The following is a 21,634-nucleotide window of genomic DNA, read 5'->3' on the forward strand; positions in this document are numbered from 1 at the left end:
TTTGCATGGGTGTCTGTGTGTGTGGTAGTGGTTGGTTAAGGGGCTTATCAGGGGTTGCCATTCACATCGGGTTGATTGGGGAAGGGATTGGCACAATTGTTATCGGTTTTCCCTCGGAGGGGATGCCAGCAGTATATTTTCTAGTCGCGTGGCGTGTGTGCGTGGTACTTACTGTAGAACTTGCATCTGCATTTGTGCAGCACATTCTTTGTTAAGACAATTTTGCATGTTTCTTTCGACAATTAAGGTAAGGTTGTTCTTATTTCACTAAGCTTCAAGGGATGTTATCCTCTGTGTAGCCACTGTGTTAGCACAGAAGGAGCCACACAAGGCTTACACTTCTCAGATTCTAGACTACAGAATGGGGAAATAAACTGGTGAAATTAATTATCAAGCCACCTAAAATTATTTTATGTATCAAATTAGGATTCAAATGTCAGTAGTCTTGCACACACAAACGGGTTGTTCTGAAAAAAATTGAGAAAATAGTGCTATAATTATAGCAGGTTGGACTATAAGCTAGAAATGTGACTTTAATTTTGAGCTGACACAACCTCTATAATCATCTAAATTCAGGAAGGTGGCACAGTGTAGCAGAGCCCTTGTGTGTAGGGATTTAAGCGGTGAGCATGACCTGTGAGGCTGAAGTTTAAAGGAACTAGTGCGGTGCTAGTTTGTGATTTTTCCATGCTGCTGCTTCTTGGGGTTCCTTGGGGTTCAGGGAAATTGGATACCAGAGTATGATCAAAATAGTTATTTCAAATGCAACAACGTTTTACAAAAGCACAGTCATGTTTGCGGCTTGATCAGCAAAATATAGATTATGTTAATTGATAAAAAAACAACAATAACAATGTCAAGCTTAATAAAGATCAAACATTTTGTTACTATGTTTGTCAAATAGTTATCAAACTAATTGAAGTTACTGACGTTAAAACACGCATGTATTCAATACTCTAAATGATTTAACAGACATTTACATGACATTTACAAATGCCATGTCTTTGTCATTGGTGCAATATTTGGCCAGAGATAAACTATGGTATTTGCTCAATAATGCCAGACATAGGCCATTTAGGGACTTGCTGCACACCATGTCATACTACTGATTTAAAAAACCTTTCCATTAAATACATTTGTGCTCTAGCAAAAGAACACTCATCTATTTGACCGCTATGGGCACCCGTACTATAATGGCAGTTATTTTGTTAAATATAAATATTCAGAAATGTCCCATAGTGGATGTTGTCAGATCTGATTAACTGTTGTGTGTATTTTGATGTGAGTTTATTTTCACCTTTAATGCCATTGCACTTAAACTATATTGTCTTGTGTTCTTGATGATTACAAACATTGGATTGGCCTTTAATCTATAACGTTTGTGATGACTAAAATGTACTGTTTCACCTGTTTTCCATAGTGACAGTGTGCAGACAGGGAGGTATGACTTACAATGGTCTCTCTAGCTAAAATTACACTGTGGACGTTGTGGTTGCATGGTAACTACCAAGACACCTGATCTTTGAAAGGATCCCATGGTCATCCCATAACAGAGTCAATGACATCCAAACAATGATGACTTTTCTGTAGGAGGCAAGAACACCCACTGCACACTCCCTCAGAAAAAGGAATGTGGATATAGAACCTTTTTTATTTGAGTATGGGGATGTTGTAGATGATTTAAAGCAGATATTCATTTAGATTTTCTATTAATTTTGGGAAACAGATCCCTTGATCAGTGGAGGGATGGGTGGAACACATCAATATAATTATTTTCTAACTTTTTGGAAAATGTGGGTTTGGATGTGTGGTTTTGAATCTGATATGATCTGATGTAGTCTTACACAGCAAAATGTGAATCAATTTACAGAATAAAAACCACATTGTATTGTATATCTGAATGCCCCTTAAGGAAAAGAATAATAACAAATGCACTGCATAATAAAGGCCAGTGATATTTGCTCTAGGCAAAATAAAAACATCTACAATAAGTCATTAATATTATGACCTGTACACAATTTCAAATGCATATTCGGTATCACATTCTCTTATTATCACTCACTGTCTCTCTGCCTTATCCCTCTCTCCTTGTTTATCCTCATCCTGACTTTTCCTGAGACACTCTGTCCAATTACACCACAGTATATATTGCATTTCCTCCTCTTGCACTTCTAAGGTGACTGGATCCCTGGGGCTTTGCTACAGCTCCTCTGCAGGCCGGCTGACATAACTGAAGTTTAAGTAAGACTCATGAACAGGAGGCTGGATCAGCTTCTTGTGACCTAGAGGCAGGGGACAGGACGCGAGGGGGGAGATGTGTTGCGAGAGGCTAAAAAGGGAATGTCAAGGAGAAACGAGCTGGAGGAAAACCAATGTGATGTATAGGGACGAAGAAAAGCAGATGAAGGGGGAACCGAGACAGAGGGAAGAGATAGAAGAGAGAGGGAAAGTCACAGAGAAAGGGAGGAGGTGGGGAAGGGCAAAAGACTTGATTAAGTCTGTAATTCCATGTGACAGGACCTCAGAGGCAGCAGATGTCCACCCTCCTCTTGGGAGGTCCTGACGCACACCCCTATCACTTTATCAACGCCACATCAGGGCAGACACTGATAACCCAAATGGATACTGATACCCAATGGCAGTGTGGCGCCACATTTTAAGCCATATTCAAAATATTCAGAGAAAAGCAGCGATGACATTAACAAAAAAATGTTCACGTTACATGACGTCATATGAGGAAGTTAATGTACCTACAGCAAATGTTGTCGTAGTAATAGTGATTTTCAAGTATTCATTTATTTAAAGGGGCCCTATTATATTTTTGGGGTTTCCCTTTTCCTGTAGTGTGTTATATAGGTTTCTGTGCAAGTAAATGGTCTGTAAAGGCTCAAATTTCTTTTTCAAAACCTTTGTTAACTTCCATAACGTGGTGACATCACTACATTAACACCTGCGCTTCTATTGGCTAGTGCTCCAACAGATTGTACATAATAGGAGAAGGGGCTCTGGTTTCAGACAGAGGATGAAAAGAGGTGCTGCAGCACAGGCAGTATGATAAAAATAAAGAGCTTTTTGAACATTAAAGCATGGAGACATGTCACAGGAGGGTAATTAAACACAAATATGAACATGAGCAGACTAGAGTCCCTTTAATAACTTTCATAATTTGGCTGGATGGACATTTATTGTGTTCACAACATCCTATATTCTTTTTTTTTTAAATGGAGAATATGTCTAAGTATAAGGAAATGGTTTTGGTTCTACAGCATTGTGAAGCATAAGCTATCTGTCCAGTTATCCACAGGTTCTTTTCACAACGTTTGTGGAAGAACCTTTCATAAAAGAGATTCAGATTTTGTACTAATGAGTTATCCTACAGCGACTGATATCTGTAGGCCACAATGCTAACAAACGACTTTGCTGACTCAGAGGTACACACAGTCATTCTACACACTCCTGTGAAATATCTGTGCTGGTGATATACACTATAGACCTAATTATTTTAGCTGAGTATAGTCCCCCTGGCTTTTCAGCTTGTTCTGGCTCTCTTCATCTCCTCTTTGGAGACCACAATGACACCTTGCATCATAAAGTACTATTCAAAACTCCTCATTTGGAAAATGATCATGTTATCATCGTCTTTCACAACTGGTAAAACATAGGGGCTGAGTTTTATTACAAAAGTTTTGATGTCAATACAATTGTTTCGGTTACAGAATACCACCCAAGGAAAATTCAGTTTAAAAGAGACTGAACACTATTTAAAATAAGGGACTATCTGAAAGAAAAAAAAGTAGTTTTTATTACCTAGAGACAAAATATCTGTCAATTTGATGCCACCCTATTTACTTAACCACAGAATGTTCCATACCCAATACTACAAAGCTCACGTAACACTCAAAGAACAAACACACTGTGTCCAAAGTTTCTGAAACTGAAAAATGCTTGTTAAATGTAAGGCTGTGTCATGGTTTCCTTTTATCTTGTCCATCAAAGCCTACTTTAACACCGTAGTAAAACTAATTCATTATTCTCTATGAACAATCCAGCTAATGTCATCTCTGGCCTTTGAATCGTGTAGAGGAAGACACTCTACACGGGGCAGGTACCTTCACATGCGGGCGGCCCCCCGTGTTTAATATGGAACAGCTTCTCTTCCCGCTTCTGTCCCCTGTGTCTGTCTGCCGTGTCATCTGCGAGATGCCCAATTACTGCTGAGCTGAGCTTGTCACTTCTTCCTCTATGCGGACATGTGAGGTCTGTTAGAAGTGTAAAAACAGGGAAGGAGAGCAGGAAAAGGAAGCAGAACACATGAAACATACATGCCCTGATATAGGAAGTGACAGATTGGACTTTCTGTGGCAGGCAGTGATGGACCTTAACCAGCTGAGTACATTGATCGTTTCCAAACTGTATTTTATTTACTTCCCAACATGCAGCCACTGTTCATCCCACTGGGACGTTACAGAGCTTTGAGGCTCCGAGCTGTAATCCAATCTCTTTCAACCCGGTCACAGTGAGAGCATAAATGGTTTCGAATGGCTGCCTTGACTGACCTGTGTGCAGGTGTATTTGTTTTATTTTGGGAGAGTCAACCAACAACCACCAAATTCAGAGAAGAACTTTCTTATTTCTAATTCAAAAACCCTATTCGAACTCTCAGCAGTATTATTTTCATGGAGGTGCACAGGGAAGGGATAACACTACTGAACAAAGTGTTCGCTTGCAAAAGGAAACATTTTTCACCACAATGAGATTGCCAGGCAACCATTTGAGTGCACCATGACATAGTTGGGGATAAGATGGGTTCATTGGTGAATTTCACTCGCGGGATGATTTGTAAACATTTAGTAGAGACAGGATAGCCATTTTATATGTTTTTAGTCTCTGTGTCCGAAGGTTTTTTTGTAACATTTTGCACATGCTCTGTTTCTTTTGTACAAACTGATTCGACCACGTTCAAAACGTGGATTAAATGACATTAAAAATAAATAGAATGCATTTCGGTCCTTAACATACTCAGACAATACCTCTATGAGAAGGCAGAACAGATCTTCCTGTTGTGTGACTTAAATACAAGCAATTAATGAGGGGATGAAGTGCAGGTGTGCAGGAGTCCAGGTGGTTGCAGGCCTGATGGGGAACAGGTGAAATTAATAAGGCAGGAGGTTCATCCAAATTGCTTTATCCGCCTCCTCCTTTCCCTCGCTCGTGTCTTACGACGGCGGAGCTAAGACGCGAGTGAGGAAAGAGGAGTCCCCTCAGGTATGACTTGGGATATCCTTGTTCACTCCGGCGTCACTTTCAAATGACATCCAAAATCCAAAAATAAATCCATTCAATCCTGTGATTATTTTGTGATTTACATTAAAATGAATTTGTCCATCTCTTTTTATTTTAGCTTTCAATGTATTATTTTCAGTCCTGTATTTGCTTTAGCAGGTATAACATTTAAGTTATAAAAATAATCATAGTAATAGTAGTTGGTGGATTAATTTCATTATGTTACTTGAACTCGTTTCAGATGAACTTTTGTATTGGATGTTGTAATTTAATTTCTCCAAGAGAGACAACAATCACTTAAAATAAATGGTGGAAATCTGACCAGTTTTTATATATTATCCTAAATGTTCTGTGGGTTTCACCAGCCATGCAACCAAACTCCTCTGTATGCATTTAAGTGATTGGGTGGTCCTTGAACATGGCGTATCTCCATCGATTTCTGGGTCAAGTCATGGAGGAGAGACGAGTCAAGGAGGGACATTGGGATGTCAATCAAGACAGGAAGTAAAAACAGACATGACAAAGGGGGATAACACGTTTCAGAGTAATAGATGTAAAAAACTGAAGATCATGACAATGAGACTGTCAGGATTTGGGGAAGGACCCTGGTGCAGAAGCAAATAGAGGAGACAGGGGTTCCAACGTAACAGAGGGCAAGCTTTTATTTATAAAAAAAAGCTGTTGACAAAAACGCAGACAAAAATTACAACCACGGAAAAGTATCAAATTAAAACTCAGACAAACCAGTGGAAAAAGGAGGGCTGAAAAAGGGCGATCCAAGACATCACGGGGAAACAGCAAGAAAGGACGAACAATGACGACGACACGACAAAGAACACAAAGGAAAGCACAGACTAAATACAGAGGAGGGTAATCACAAGACAAGAAACAGCTGGGAAGGGGGGAGGAGACACACAGGGGCAACAGGTGAGCACGATCAGACAATCAGACAGGAGGGAAACTAAAGACAGGAAGTGAAGAAGACAAGACAGGAAGTGACAAAACAAGATATACTTCAAAAATAAAACCGTAAACTATAAATACAAAACTGAGATCCTAACAGAGACATTGTCCCAGGTCTAGAAAAGGTTGCATTTTGTAGGGACGATGTTTTTGGTTTTTTTGTGATTAACAGTATAGTTCAAACCACAATAGAATCGTTGAGGTGGAGATCTCCTTTCAATCATGGTGTTCTTTTAAGGCAATGTCTACTTATGTAATGTAAAATGGTCCAAATTATGAAACTAAACAGATAGGCTGACTGTATGAGATCACACCTCAATCTGACAATGATTCACAAAACACGAAAGACATTTATTTTTACCACATGATCAGATGTCCCTCTTGGATGTAGCAAAAACTCAATGGTTGGACATGTCTTGGGAACATTGCCAGGAATGGATAAAAAATTAAATGTGATGCGATTAACGACTTGTGGCCAAGTGCAGGATACCGGATTGAACCTGATGTGTGTGTGAAGGGATTTTGTTGCATTAGTGAATTTTTGGTTGTGAAGTTAACTGTTGGGATGAGCTGTGGACAAATCTCGGTCAAGAAAGTAAAGTCAATAAGTATAATGACATATTTCTGTAGGCTGATCCGAAGTTAGCATTGCAAGGACTCCTTCAACAAAAAGTAATGGGATTTTTGGAATTAGATTTCACATCAAAATGCAGAAAAATACTTTGGCGAACACACATCTATAATGCTTTGACTACATTTTGTTCAGCAGGCCTGTCTCCACATAAGAAAAGTCTGTTTAAAGCGTAAATGCCAGAAGTAAATAGCTGACATCCCCATTTAGTCACTTGTTAGCAAATGCTGTTTTCATGACATCTTTGGATATCCTCCTGTGGGTTATTAACTGAGATATTTAGAGCAAAACATGAACATATCTTAAGCTTGGGTTAACCACACACCATATTTGAGGCAAGTAAACGCAAAACAAGTTCTAGAAAACTGTTGACTTGCACCAGGGAACCAGAAGTGGTAGAATTCTGACTCACTTAAAGGTGTAATGCCATTAATGATGGCTGTATTCCATTAACAGTTCAGTTCAAGGGCTGCTATAGTACATGCTCCCCGATTGACATCATGAGCCTGCACACTTAACTATAACTTAACATTGACAATTCAAAATATCTGCTTAAAAAAAACAAAACAGTACCCTTCAATTGATTCCAATATAAATGCTATTGAAAACATATTTCTAATTAATTCCACACCTATCGTGCGACTGAAACTCTAACCCTAAAGCAAGGTATAGTTTGATGACACAACAGGATTTTAATATTTTGGTTGATATAAAACCACCATATAGTTGTTTAGTTGGGCCAATCTTCTTTACTGACCATTCCTCTGCTAAAACGTATCTTCTATGGTTATAAAGATGGTTTCATGAAAAATGCTCTCCCTCATGCCCTCTGTGTCTTCTGTCGGATATATGTGAGCCTGTGATGTTGCTTTCAGTGTCGCTGCATGATTAACACGCTGTATGGATGTTCCCTTTCTGGACCTCCATGTCCTTACGGACACAATTTGTATCTTTTTTTTCCTGTGAGTTCAAGATAAATAGTGACCCTCAACATTCACAGCCAGCTACGCACAGTGACCATCTCTGCTGATGCTGAAAAGCCCTCTGGGAATTTGTGCCTTTCTCTATAAGTAGGGCTGGATGACTGATGATCGATCTGTGGATGTTATTGCCATGAGTGGCTCTGGGATGATGGAAGTATGACAGCTTCAGGGTCGTTATTAAGGACCGCAGGGAGAAATCATTAACCAGGTCCATACATCAGGTTATATAGCTCTTTGATAACATGGTCCCATAAGGAAAAATACGCAATACTATTCCTGAAGAAGAAGAAGATTGACCTTTATTAATCCCCCGAAGAGAAAGCCATACAATATACTTCCAATGTTTTAACAGTTATTTTACTTGGTTGTGGGCAACAGGACAAATATATTTGATTCCTGTTAGCATTCCCAGTATGGTGTTGTCATACTGATTCTATAAATGTACTGTTCGCGTTTATAAAATCAGTGTTCAGTATGCCACCTCACGGCATCATAAACTGAAAACTGTGCCTGTATGTACAGCATAATGAACCTCTGTGAATCTTTTATGGAAAACTGGTTGCAGTGGTAGTAAGATGGATTCACAGTTTAATCAAAGCCGACAACAAGAAACACACAGTTAGTGACTGCACTATCTCTCTATAATCCCATGATGATCTGGCCTTTAGTAACAGCCAGAGGAACCCTTTGTGTTTTAACAAGAGGTTTTTGTTCTGTTAACTGAAGTAATCTAACGTCCTGTTGAAAGGGTTGAAAGCTCAATTTATTTCTGTCAGTTAACACAAAACAGACCATTTAAAGACAACAATGGGTTATTTTTTTCCCTTTACAAAAATCGAATGAACAATTGAACTATTTAGAACAAATATTCAAGGGATAAACAAAATGATGTATTTTTGTCCAACCTTGACGTCTTTTGGAATGTAAATATGGTTCCTTACTTTTTCTTTTTACGTATACCCGCATCTTCCCCCAAAAAACTGTCCAGCCAAATCTGATAGGTGTTCTTCTTTTTCTTTATTCTTGAGTGAGCCTGGAATTTGCATGAACACATCAGCAAAATGCTATTGTATTAGGCAGATACATTTTATTGTTTAAACTGATGTTTATACAAGAACTAGTTATTGGTTTGTTTTGCCCTCGAAAAAGCACTCAGGTACTGCTGTTCTCTCTGCCAAGAGTTTTCTTTAGCATGCTATTCCTAAATTTGGCATTTTAAAAAAAGCCTTAAAAGGAACATGGATTCCCAGTAGGTGCCATCAAACACAATTCAATCCCCGCTGCTCAGGAAGAAGTGAGTGCTGATTGGCTGGATTGAATGAAAGGCCATATACATGTGTAGCAGCGTAAGCGAGGTCCTGTGTCCACATAGAATCTTTTTTTTAAATGGCAGCCTCTTTTGGCTTTGTTCCCAATGCAGAGAAGGTGCGTGTCGCCTGTGCTGCCTCGTGAAAAAGTGGTGTACGAAACCGTAGACGTCACAGTTTAGGAAATGTAATCATTTCCTAAACTGTGACTCTGAATAAGCTGGGTTACCTGTAGATTTATTACATGTGTCACATGGAGCGATGTACTCCAGCACTGCAGCCACTCCTCCTCATTAGGTCAGAAAGTATTGATCCCCACATTACTGTCAGAGTCCCTTTGTCAGGAGATGGCTGACCTGGCTGGTCATGCTGGGAAAACCAACGAGAGTATTTTAGTTGGCCTATAACACACACAGACGCCACATGTGTTGCATGACTACATTTGGATGCAGTATGCCCTCATAGATATAGGAGAGATGTGGCTGTTGTATGGGCGGTAGAATGGTCTTCCACCAATCAGGAGATCATTGGTTTAGCCAACATATCGAAATGTCATTGGGCAAGATACTCAATCTTAAATTGCTCCCAATGGCACGCCAATGGTGTCTAAGTGTATGTGTCTAAATGTTTCTCCTGATGAGGTGGCACCTTATATGAAAGCCTTTACCTCTTTATGAGTGTGTGAATGCAAGTAAAGTACTATATTACTGCAGGGAATGTTGCAAAACTTCTTATTACGGATCCCTTCAAGTGTAACAAATGACATACCAGCAATCGGGAAGCTGTGTCATTTTTCATTGACGTGTGTGTCGGGCACTAATGGGGATTTGAGGCCACTGTTTTGGCCGACGGCTTTATCATGCTAGAACAGCGCTCTCATGTTCAGCCCTGGAGATGAGAGATAATGATATACAATGATTAAGGACATCTTTTCATTTGGTATTGAGATGGCTGAACAATCAATGGTCTTTTGATTACAGCCAATTGAAAAGAGTGCAATATATCAAGTTGCAGGAGAAACCATTTTGATTGAGCTTTAAGAAAATAATATTTTAGTCTGCAAGCGGGGTTGGATACAGGGAACATCCATACTGAAGAGAAGTATTATTGGGTAGCAATAACTGGAATTTGGTACCCACACGCAACAACACACTAATCTCTTACACAGAATAAATTACATTTTCACAACACAACATGAAAGACCCCTCACTCTTCATGTTGTGAACTTCTTGAAAGTGGTTATTTAGTGAGTGTAGTAATGTCTGATAAATCTGTGATTTTAGGAATATCTAAAACTGTTTACAATTAATATGCAATGTGATTTCTCAGACACTAATCCTAATGCTAAGTATCCTAATGAAATCCTCAAAATCGGCCAAACCCATGAGAAAAATAATCACAACATCCAAAAATATTTGACAGTTCTACCAGGAAGAGAGCTGTGAGCAAATGATCATTTGAAAAGGAAACATTTGAATCCTGCGATAAACTAAAACATATTTTGGTCATCAGTAATTCTTGAGAGTCTTGATCTTTATCTCAATCACACTTTCTAAGAGAGGAGGCACCACTTCCCTGATTCATCTTAATCACCCGTTTGGCAAAAAGATCACAAGCCACCAAAACCATTTTTACCCTCCTTATTGAAAAAAAAAGTAATCAGTTAAACAAACTGATATTCCATTTGTGTGAGTGTATGAATATTGAACAGGATGAGAGCCACTTCTGAAGATAAGAGCCAATGAACAGGTGTTGGGGGGGTAATCCATTTTTAATGAAACATTCAGCAGGAAGTGGGGCCTCAAAAGGACCCCTCTTAACAGGGCTAAAAATAGCACTAACGAGTGGTGAGCTCTTAAATATTTAATGGATCAACAGAAGAAAAGGTCTACCCCATGTTCACGGTGCATCATACTTAATTTGACTGTAGGCTGGGCTTTTGTGGTGTTTTTTGCACAAATGGCTTGCAGGGGTTTTTCTAGGAAAATATAATATGAGGGCACTAACGTTACTTCTGGTCAAAATGACGACCCCGCCCACTTTTCGGTGAAAATACTGCATTAGAGCGAAGCTGAAAATAATTGTCTCTTCGTGTCTCAAAGCTGCTGAGTCATATATTTCACCTCAAACAACAAATAAATCCAGAGTACCAGTTTCTTTACTTCCTCTACAGAAAAAAGGAGAGTAAAAGAAAGGATGTCATTCAGAAATCACAGTTTCACTGTTAGCCAGGCAGCAGCCTGCCACTCGTCCACTGGCAGACCCTCCAGACATCCATCCCCTATTTATTCTCCATAAAAACAAAGCTGTGTCTGCCGTCTGACGCTCCATTTGCTACGATTTTCATATTTTGGAGTAATTGAACAGTTTTGACGAACTGAAATATTGTTTACTTGCATCACTTTAACATGTTGGTATGCCCAGTTTAGACAAAACCAGTTTAGACAAAACCCTGGCTTGTGAACTCATTTTCAAATGAAAATGACAGAATAATAGCAATGATTTTTCCCATCCTATTTAAGTTGATAGATTTGCCTTTAGCTAACAGATACACTTTAGAAACATTTAAACAGTTTTGGTTGTATCCCTGGGTTAAACAATAGAGTGGTGCAGGAATTAATCCCTAAAACCCAAAGCATTAGCATTTTACCACTTCCAGTATCTCCTTGGAGTCATCAGTTCCCTAAATGTATTTGTGGTTGGATGCATGACATCACGTCACAGTTAATACCCTACATGTAAATGTCTGAAGCTTCTATTCATAATACAAACAGCGTTTGTAACAAGTGTCTAAAAGAGACCACTAAACGTCATCAACATTAACATTAGTCGCCTTTAGCTCAGCGGTGCTTTGTGACTGTGATGTAGTTTGTTTGTAGCCTAACGCTTTTTAACAATTTCATTTACCCTTCAAAACCCATGAAAGTGGTGTTAATATGTGGAGTTTATCCTGCTGAATAAAACAGGTAGTATCATGAACATATGTGTGCCACAGATCTTATTTTATGGAATTTTGTGAAATCTAATGGAAAAATCCCATTGCCTTGTGTGCAGGGAGCAATGCTAAACTCTGCATTTGCCTACATAATCACATCACCACTCTGTTAGAGCTTTCTGGTGGTGACACTTGAAGGAAAAAGAAAAATCCAATAAATGAGTTTTCATTTGAACATTTCAAAGCACTTTATTTTCCTTTTACAAATTAATTCAAAAGCCAAAATAACTAAGCACAACTTCAACAATAGGCGATACAGCGCAGGCAGACACTTACTGTATTATTAGAGATCAGCTTCTCTGGGTAATGATTTAACTCTCAGGCTCTGATGTGGCTCTGAACAGTCCAAGGGTGAACATGGATTCTGATTCTGCATCATAATAGTTTTCACCAGCTGCAGAACCACATCTTTTTGACACAGCTGAATTATTGTCTCGCATGTTGGCCTATATTTTGTCCCATATTTTTTTATTCACTCAATTTAACATTATTTTATACAGTCAAAGAGGAAAACCAAACTAGTTCAAGCGGGAGAGAGGGCATGGCTTATAAAAAATAGACTTTCATGAATTATCCAATTAAGTTGTTTGAGGTCAAAGATCTTATGGCGGAATGAGTATAAACTTAATGATTAATACCTTTTGAAAGTTATAAAAAGTATATCTCTCAATTCTCAAGGTAAGTATTTAACAAAGTATGCATCACGACTGAAACAATAAGACAGTTACAGAATATGAAAGGAAGAGAAAATAAATGTCACATACATACTGTACATATACAGATCACTAAAGAACGTACTATAGCCAGAGTGTTTGAATGCATAAATGAACAGGTTTATAATATCACACAAATGGATCTGACTTTAATTGCTGCACACTTCAGTTTTTAATCAACTTATTGTGTTGTTTTAAATAACACTTCTGCATACAGTATGCAACACTTTAAGTGCACTACTCCATGTGTTGCTCGGTCAAGGAGCTGACAAAGATAGGTGAATATATGATGTGATATGAATTATAGGTGTGACATGTCGGCGTCTGAGGACTGTACGCAATGCTCTGAGTTATTTTGCTCCGGTTGCTGATGTTGTGAGAGGCATTGAAGTGAGCTTGGTAGCCACAAATGTAAAATAATCAGATTCCTCTGCAGATGGCCCGGGATTCTATTCATTTTCATGTTCACACAGTCAGTGATTTTTGCCGGCCGTCTTTCCTGCATACAGCATTTTAAACTGTGTTTCCTTTATCCTGTAATATTACCCCACACTGAGCTCTGATTAGTCAGCAGGCGATGATTTCACTGAGTTGAACTCTTATCTGGAACATAAGCTGCTCCGGAGCATATAAAAGTAATGTTAGATATTGACTTCCCTCAATATCAAATGCAATGCCAGCACATTTTACAAAAGCTGTTTTAGTATAATACATAAAATAATAGCAAACATCATATTCATTTTTAGTAAATCAGGTATCCCCCTTCTGCATCACAAATACATATATATTTGAAAATCGAACATTGAAAATAGACTTAACAAAAACCAAAAAGAAAGGCAGGCATAAGGCCTACCCAATACAAGCACTGGACCACAACATGCTATCATTTACAAAGCATTTACCCTTAAGTGCTTCCCTCAAATTAGATGTTGACTCCTGGGATAATGACGGTGTAATAACAGCTGGAAGGAACAGCTTGCACTGAACAGTAATGGCGTTTCCTGTTTCTCCTTTTCTCTTTATTTTCACGAAATAATGGTGAAATCTCCACCTGGGGAAACATTATTTGTCTTAGTCCATGAGAATGAACTGGAAGATAAAAAATGGTTTAGTTGTGACTTTCACAAAAAATGTATTATGCCATTGTACTCCTGCTGGTTATCCATGTTTTTTGAAAATGTAGCAGTAATCTGATTAAACTTTATTTAAATGTAGGGATTACAGTGACCTTTTTTTGTATCCTGATTATGTAATCCCGTTACATGTATTCGATTACTCCCCAAGCCTGGTAATTATATATGCTGTTAAACTGCTTGCATAGTTATATGCTATTTAAGTGTGGTGTCACATGAAAGATACTTTTTAATTGATGTATTTAAAGGCTGACACAAGCAGAAACTAGCATTTATATACACAAATGAATGCAGCCTAGTCACAAAACTTGAAATCAACAGAAACCTACTTCATCTGACTCTAAGTGGTTACATCTGATATACTTTATATGATTTGTGGCGAAGAAAAACACACCTTAATATGAACTCCATGTTTTGCTGCAGAAAAGAAGTAGCACATGTATTTTCTTCCAGAAGAGAGAAAACTTTCAAAATGCAAATGACCAAATTTGCTGGGGGCAAACCCAACCACACTCCTACTCAAAACCCAGGATAGCATTGCTGCTGACTTTGTATGTATCTACATACGTAGAGCAATACCTAAATGCATTCCTGTATTTAACACGTTATTGAATAAAATATGGAGTAAGGACTGGGTTTTGTGTGTGTGTGTGTGTGTGTGTGTGTGTGTGTGTGTGTGTGTGTGTGTGTGTGTGTGTGTGTGTGTGTGTGTGTGTGTGTGTGTGTGTGCGCGCGCGTGTGCGTGTGTGTGTGTCCCATATACAAGAGGAGCAATCTTCGTGATGCAGCACAGTTTGCAGATATTAAAAACAGAACAGTATATTTTTAGATCGGAATTCATTTTATGTGGTTTTCATCATTTGTCCATTATCAAGATGCAAGACTTATTTTCCAGGAATCAAAGTTAATGTTTTGAATATTATATGGTAAGATATATGTCATCAGATATGACTAAAATGTTAAAATCTTTACAGAAAATCATGTCTTCATCATGCCTTTTGTGAATAAGTTCATAGTTAGGAAAGACAAATGAGTTCCCTTAACTTGTTATCTTCTCTTAATTGCAGTCTGATGGTTGGCTTTAAAGCTGAATCCCATCCCACAGTTTGGGAGATTACGTCAATAGTAATTACTGCAGCAGGGTCAAACTCACCACCATCTGAAATGGTGTATGAGCTGCAATTAGCAAGGCCATCAAATGTAGGTAACACTGCGGAAGTGTACATTCAAAATTAAGATTAGGTTTGGAAAAGTTGTATTTTCGTCCAAGGTGTGGAAGTCAGTTAAACCCAAATACGAAAAACAAGATGGAAGCTGATATACATAAAGCTGGTAAAAAATAAACAAGAAAAAGGTAGCAGGCTAAGGAAATAAAAAGAAAAGTAATAAAAAACCAGGGACATAACATGTTGACACAAGAAAAACAAAGCAGCAAATCCACACGGAGAAAACTCAGAAGGAAAACATGGACTGGGAACATTGAGGACAGAATGACAGACAACACACAGGCAAAACACAGGGGCAGCAGGTGGAAAAAATCAGGGAGTGGCAGACCATTCAAAAGGCAGGAAAACACAAAGGACAAGGTAGTGAATACTTAAATAAAACAGGAGCACAAAAACCAAGATCATAGCAATTTTCCTGTTGCTAAAATAGAGTGGATTTTATAGGAGTTATGCCACTCATATATTGATACGAATGTTAAAATTGTTTCCTTTTCTCCCGTCCATAATGAGTGGGTGGAAATGACACATTCTCTCCGTGTGATGGATGTGTTTTACGGGTCTGGATGCCAGTTTTAGAGCAGTAATGCTGTTTAATCACTTTGGCTTTTCGTTCAACTAGGGGAGGAGAGGAGAAAAATGCAGGTTGGGGGCTCCATTATCGGAGCAAAGTAGTCAGGCTGTGAGACAATGAGTGATTTTCTTTACTCCCCCGCCTGATTTCTCGGCAAGAAATACAAGCTTTAGGTCGGGTGGTGACAAACTGCCCTCTTACAATCCATTCAGGGAAGGACCTGCATCAGGGAGAGGCTCGAGATACAACACCTCTTCCCTATTCATCCTTTCATTCTGAGCTACAGCATCCTATCTTTCTTTGTAGCTTTATCCATCTTGTCTTTCTGATACTCTGCTGTAGTGGCTAGCTGTCAGCAAAGGCTGTCCCCCATTATAGGAGGGGGATTGATTTAGTCAAAGGTTGCACTGAAGTTGTGCTTCGCAGCTGCTGTCCGTGTAAAGTTAATCAGGTAAAAATTAGGTAAAGCTGACTAAATCAGTAATAATGACCACACATTTACCGGAATTAAATGTTCATAGCAGTCAGGGTCATATTCAAGAGTCTAAAGATTCTGAGGTCATGAGTAGAAGTGCATGGGATTCAAGAGTTTCAAGCATGCATCTTTCTTTGCTCTGCGAGAGGAGGGGGAATCATGACCTTAAAGTGGATATATGCATCAAATAAAACAACACTGCAGTACTTTAGTGACCTTGGCATCACTTCTTACATCACAATTACTCATGTAGATGCACCCAGAATAGCCAATAAACTAACAATGCAGGTACTTGGATCAGGAGGATTCAATGGATCTTTGTACCTTATATCAAACATTTAAGAGTAAATGAAGGACAAATCCATAGCAATAAGAGGCTTCACTGAGAAATACAAATGACCCATGGTAAACTCACCCTTAGTTTGTGTTGTACTTGATGTCTGAAGTCTGTCAAGCTTTCCAATTGACCATTACAAGTATGCAGATTTACTACTCAATAATGATAGTTAATTGTTGGATGTCACCTTGATTTCAGACCTAGGTAAACAAAAGCAGGCTGAACAAAGCCATCTCTTGGAGACTTTTTAATATTTCCAGGAGAATCAAATGAAACTACCAACCCTTCTCAATGGTTCTTCTTTATAAATGTAAAAGTACAGTTAGAGAAAACCTGAGGCCAAAGCTGCAGACATATATGAAAAGTCAGTATTTTAATGACATACTGAAGTTGGAGCATTGTCCTTGAATACAACTACTTAGCAGTTGTATTATGTACATACATATAACAGAACATATAAGCTTCTGCTTTAATCAGTAGAGCCGTCTTAACACCTTTAATTAAATTGCTTCACAAAATAAGTGGTTGTATTTTTGCTTTTGTAAAAAAAAAACACCACCTAACTGTAGATTATTTGGATATTGAGCATTTCTTTCTAAGCCCATGATTGTTTGGTTGGTTGTGCATCACATTACATTATTATATTGTCTCCAAAGATAGGATCATTTAGATATAGAATATCAGAGGACCCAGGATTGACCCCTGAGGGACACCACATCTCTGGTGCCAACAACCTTTTCGAGATGGGTTGATTAAAACAACATTGTCCAATATCTCAAAGAGTGACTTAAGGACAATTAAAATAAAAAGGAAGCTCTTGTTCAAATGTCGGCTTGATTTTATTTTCATTTCAAGATTACATACAGACTCTCAAATGGTATAGCTACTGAAAAAATACTGACAAAATGATCTAATTTTACTCAAAAGCAGAATCATCTGGGAAATAGCTAAACCACACAGCTTGTAAAGCACATTTTATGGTTTTTCACAGGCTGATAACTGTTTTCACAGCTTTTTAGGACTGTGTGCCCTTTGCTTTCACTGCAGCTTCCATAAAATGTGTTTCACCAACAGCAGTTTCATATATAGAGAAAAGGGGGGAGGTAAAATGCTGCAGACTAGTTCATTTACTCTCTGCATGTGGGTGTTTGTTCCACAGTGTCTGTGTGTGGGTGAATATGGCGAGAGCAACAGATTATAAGAGCGTGGTCTTCCCTGCAGAGCCATATTTGTGGCTATAAAGTTCTAAGAGGGTAGTCATATTGTGTGTGTGTGTGTGTGTGTGTGTGTGTGTGTGTGTGTGTGTGTGTGTGTGTGTGTGTGTGTGTGTGTGTGTGTGTGTGTGTGTGTGTGTGTGTGTGTGTGTAGCGTAGGTGTGTTCCATTGTTCAGGGGTGTTCACTGTGACACTGGTGAAGTTTTATCTCTGCAATAATGGGGAATGCAGTCTCTCCCTATGTGTCTTGTTACATTACCCCGCTCTTCTCTCATCATTCATTCCTAACGGTCCCAGAGGCCCGGGTAAAAAATTGGACATTCAGTTTTGCATCTATCAGCATTCAGACATTGAGAAAATTGTCGGTTCCCTCCAAATCTGATTATCATTGAGTGGTAGTCATGCTTCCAGCCATGTGCTCCTCTCCCTCCTGCTCCCTCCACTTTGTCATTGATTGAAGCTCCTGCACTGTCCACACTGACCAGCCGCTTTATTTTGTAAGTCATTTGCACAACGGTTTAGAGTGAAACATTACCAAACAGTTTCTGTTTCGGGCCAGATGTTTCATACATCATCTAAATTGGACATTTATTAGCATCAGTTTCTCCTGGGGGTGTAAATATTAAATGGAAATGGAGGCTTCAAATGATTTCCTCTTTAAATATCTGACATACTGTTTATGCACAGCACCATACCATGTATTAGGAGCAGGTAGGGTTAGGGTTAGTTAACAACTGTAGGTAAAAACTAATGACTTTTTTTGGTTTGTGTTTTTTTATTTTAATTAAGTGATCTGTTATTTCCTCTTTTTGAATTGACGTTTCAATCAAACATCGTTTCCAATATGTCAAGAAAAGCATAGAGCTATCACCCAAAAGATAAACCATTTATGCAGATACTACATTTTAAGTTGTGTCGTGTTTGTTTTTATGATCACTGGATTATATCTCCTTGGTAGCGTTATATGAATTCATAACTTTAAAATTGAATGTCCCGATAGATTGAGGGTTGTACGGAGAGATTTTTTCCATTATCCTTGCTGTTCTTGCTGCTTTCTTCAAACATGTAGCCCAGTGGAGCGCCTGTCTTAGTTTGACATGGGTGGAAATATGTATCTCCCCAGCCAGTGTCTGCTGCATCTGATGTTTGATTGCACTTTTTCACTTCTCTCTCGTCCTTCTAATTGGTATTCTTCTGACATTTGGGCAGAGAGCTTATAAAGGCAAAGGCAGTTTCACAGAAAAAGAAAAGGCAGGTGTTAAATCTCAAGTGTCTGTCATTGGTTGTACTCTTACTAGAAAGCAGTACAGAGTTCCAGCACTATAGTCTCGATCTTTCAAAAGTCAGATCTGTTTCAAAGGTCTCACCCGTGTTTTAAAATGTGTTATCTTATCTACTACATCTTACACTTTACATTAGCAGCATATGCTTTTAGATGTTGATTTTAAAGAAGATATGTGATTGTGTCCAATTGAGTTTTTCTGGAATTATTTATAGTTATATATGTTTCGCTTCACTGCAGACAAAATGATGAAAACCACATAAAATGAATTTCTATCTAAAAATAAAAAAGCTATACTGCTCTGTTTTTAATATCTGCAAACTGTTCTGCATCATGAAGATTGCTCCTCTTGTATATTGGACACACACACACACACACACAAATAATTCTGAAATGGACTTAGCCAACTGCTATCCCTAAGACATGAGAGAGAGCATCACTGTTTTATGGTAATGATAAAAATAGTCAGCAGTGTTGGTATGAATTCTTTGCTGACATTTTTTGACTCAAAGATTCACAACTGATTGTGTAAAAACCCAATGCTAATAGATATAATGGTTTTTGGCAGCCCTACGGTTATATGGTAACATTACATAAAGGTAGCTGATAATCAATATGATGGACAAAAGACAAGTAAAAATAATTCATATTGAAGTGAAACAAATAGAGGTCAATTGAACATGAAAACATAAAGAAAAGTCCTTAAACATTAAGGCATAATGTTTTTCTTTTTCAAACTTATAATTACAGTGACTGTGAAATCTAACTTATTCAACATCTCCTGTGTATTCTTATTTTTGATGTTAAATGTTAGCCATTAAAACATTGCAAAGCTTCAGGTTCCATTTAAATAATGAAACGTTATCAATTTCTTGATTTGCAGAGGGTTCACCCAAAAGCTTTTCTGTTAATAAATCACTCAAAATGTGTATGTTCCAGCAATTTGAGGACATCCTGCATTTCTCATCTTGGATGCCATTGTAAAAATCAATATACAGTATGATGGCCTTTTGGTTGGACAAAACAGATGATAAGAAAATAAATAATTAACGTCATTGTTGATATATAAATAATGTGCTGCAGCACAATTTGATTAAATCAATGATTGTTCGTGTTTTATATGAAGTAGGGATGCATAATTATAATAAACACTATCGCAATATGAAGAAGTGCGTTATCTTAATGCAGTGCAGTATTTTTGTATTGTGGTGCTGCAGAAAAATCCCGGCATACAAATCATAATCTGCAGACTTAATAAAAAGTCTATGTTTTGTACAGATCCTCTTGAAAAAATCCCACCATGATCATTTTAATATATATTTAATGGAGAATGTAAATTCCTAATATTGCGAATTATATACCAATTGCACAATCAGTCTAAATAACTGAATTATTAAATTTTTCCAAATTGTGCGGCCCAAATCCAAAGTGTTGTTGCATTAGTGAATGAAGACCTCCTAAGGTACCTATTTTAACACTAATTATTGCTAAGTTAAATAAATTCTAGTAAGAATCCTTCAATCGTGTTAGCGATGATACTAACCAGGAGCACTTAACCAGAGGGTCTCATTATTTGTATCCCCCACCTCCTGCCAGCCATCAATCACTGTAAATTAAACACAGAGCTTTTCGAATGATGGCCAGAAAATGACACGGTACATAACGTCCTATTTGGTGACTGGTGAAGGGAAACGCCCTTGGTTTAATGTTGGAAAAACCCTGGGCATGAATTTTCTTTCTCTCCACACCCTCTAAACCAACTGACACCAACTAATTGACTTGCAGCACTGCTTAATAAAACTAAAAGCAGGAAATGCCATCCAGCCAACTCATTACAAAGGCCTAATCCTTTATAGCTAATTAACTTATGCTCTGTCACAGACGAGGAAATTTACAATGCTGTCAAGGGTAGCAGTCCTCTCACGTCCCTGTCCACCTGCTAGCTTTGAAAGGAATATTTAAAAAGCTGATGTTAGCCGAGAAAATATATGCATGGTCCAAATGCGGTGTTCACTTGTACTGAAATATTTAAATGGTGGAGGAAACATTAAAATTGATTTTAGCTTTCAGAAATTTATACCACATTCCCTCGCAGCACTTTTCCCCCTCATCAGAAATGCAGCTCCGGCATTTTACAAATAAATGAACAGTGTGCGTGGGTGGGCGGGTGTTCCTGTGTGGGAGATTTTGCACTACTGAACGTTGGGTATTCATGTCTATATTTTTTACTGGTGAAAATCCCACAGATTTGACTCACATGAATGGGCCTGCAGCGGACAGATTTTGATGCTGCTCACTGGTGCACGGTAGAGAGGACTGTGTACAGCTCCATCTCAGATATGAAGAGAAACACTAACCCAGTTGCTCTATTAGTGGAGTTAATCCAAGGATGTTCAAATTTAATTTTCAATCTGTAGTTTCAAACTGTTTAGGTGCCTTACTGGTAATGCTGTATCACCAAAAATTACAGTACATTGGCACTATTGTATTTAAGGGTGTATTGTTCATGGCGGTCTCTGT

The 21,634-nt window shown here is 38.3% G+C and overlaps 1 protein-coding gene across 1 annotated transcript in view; it reads left to right on the plus strand.

The window, feature by feature from the left end:
- ptchd4 (patched domain containing 4) overlaps nt 1–21,634 on the plus strand; it is a 40,433-nt gene that overhangs the window by 16,389 nt on the left and 2,410 nt on the right. The gene's annotated exons all lie outside the window — the stretch shown is intronic.

Source organism: Eleginops maclovinus, chromosome 15 (genome assembly GCF_036324505.1).
Source record: "Eleginops maclovinus isolate JMC-PN-2008 ecotype Puerto Natales chromosome 15, JC_Emac_rtc_rv5, whole genome shotgun sequence".
Classification (NCBI taxonomy): domain Eukaryota; kingdom Metazoa; phylum Chordata; class Actinopteri; order Perciformes; family Eleginopidae; genus Eleginops; species Eleginops maclovinus.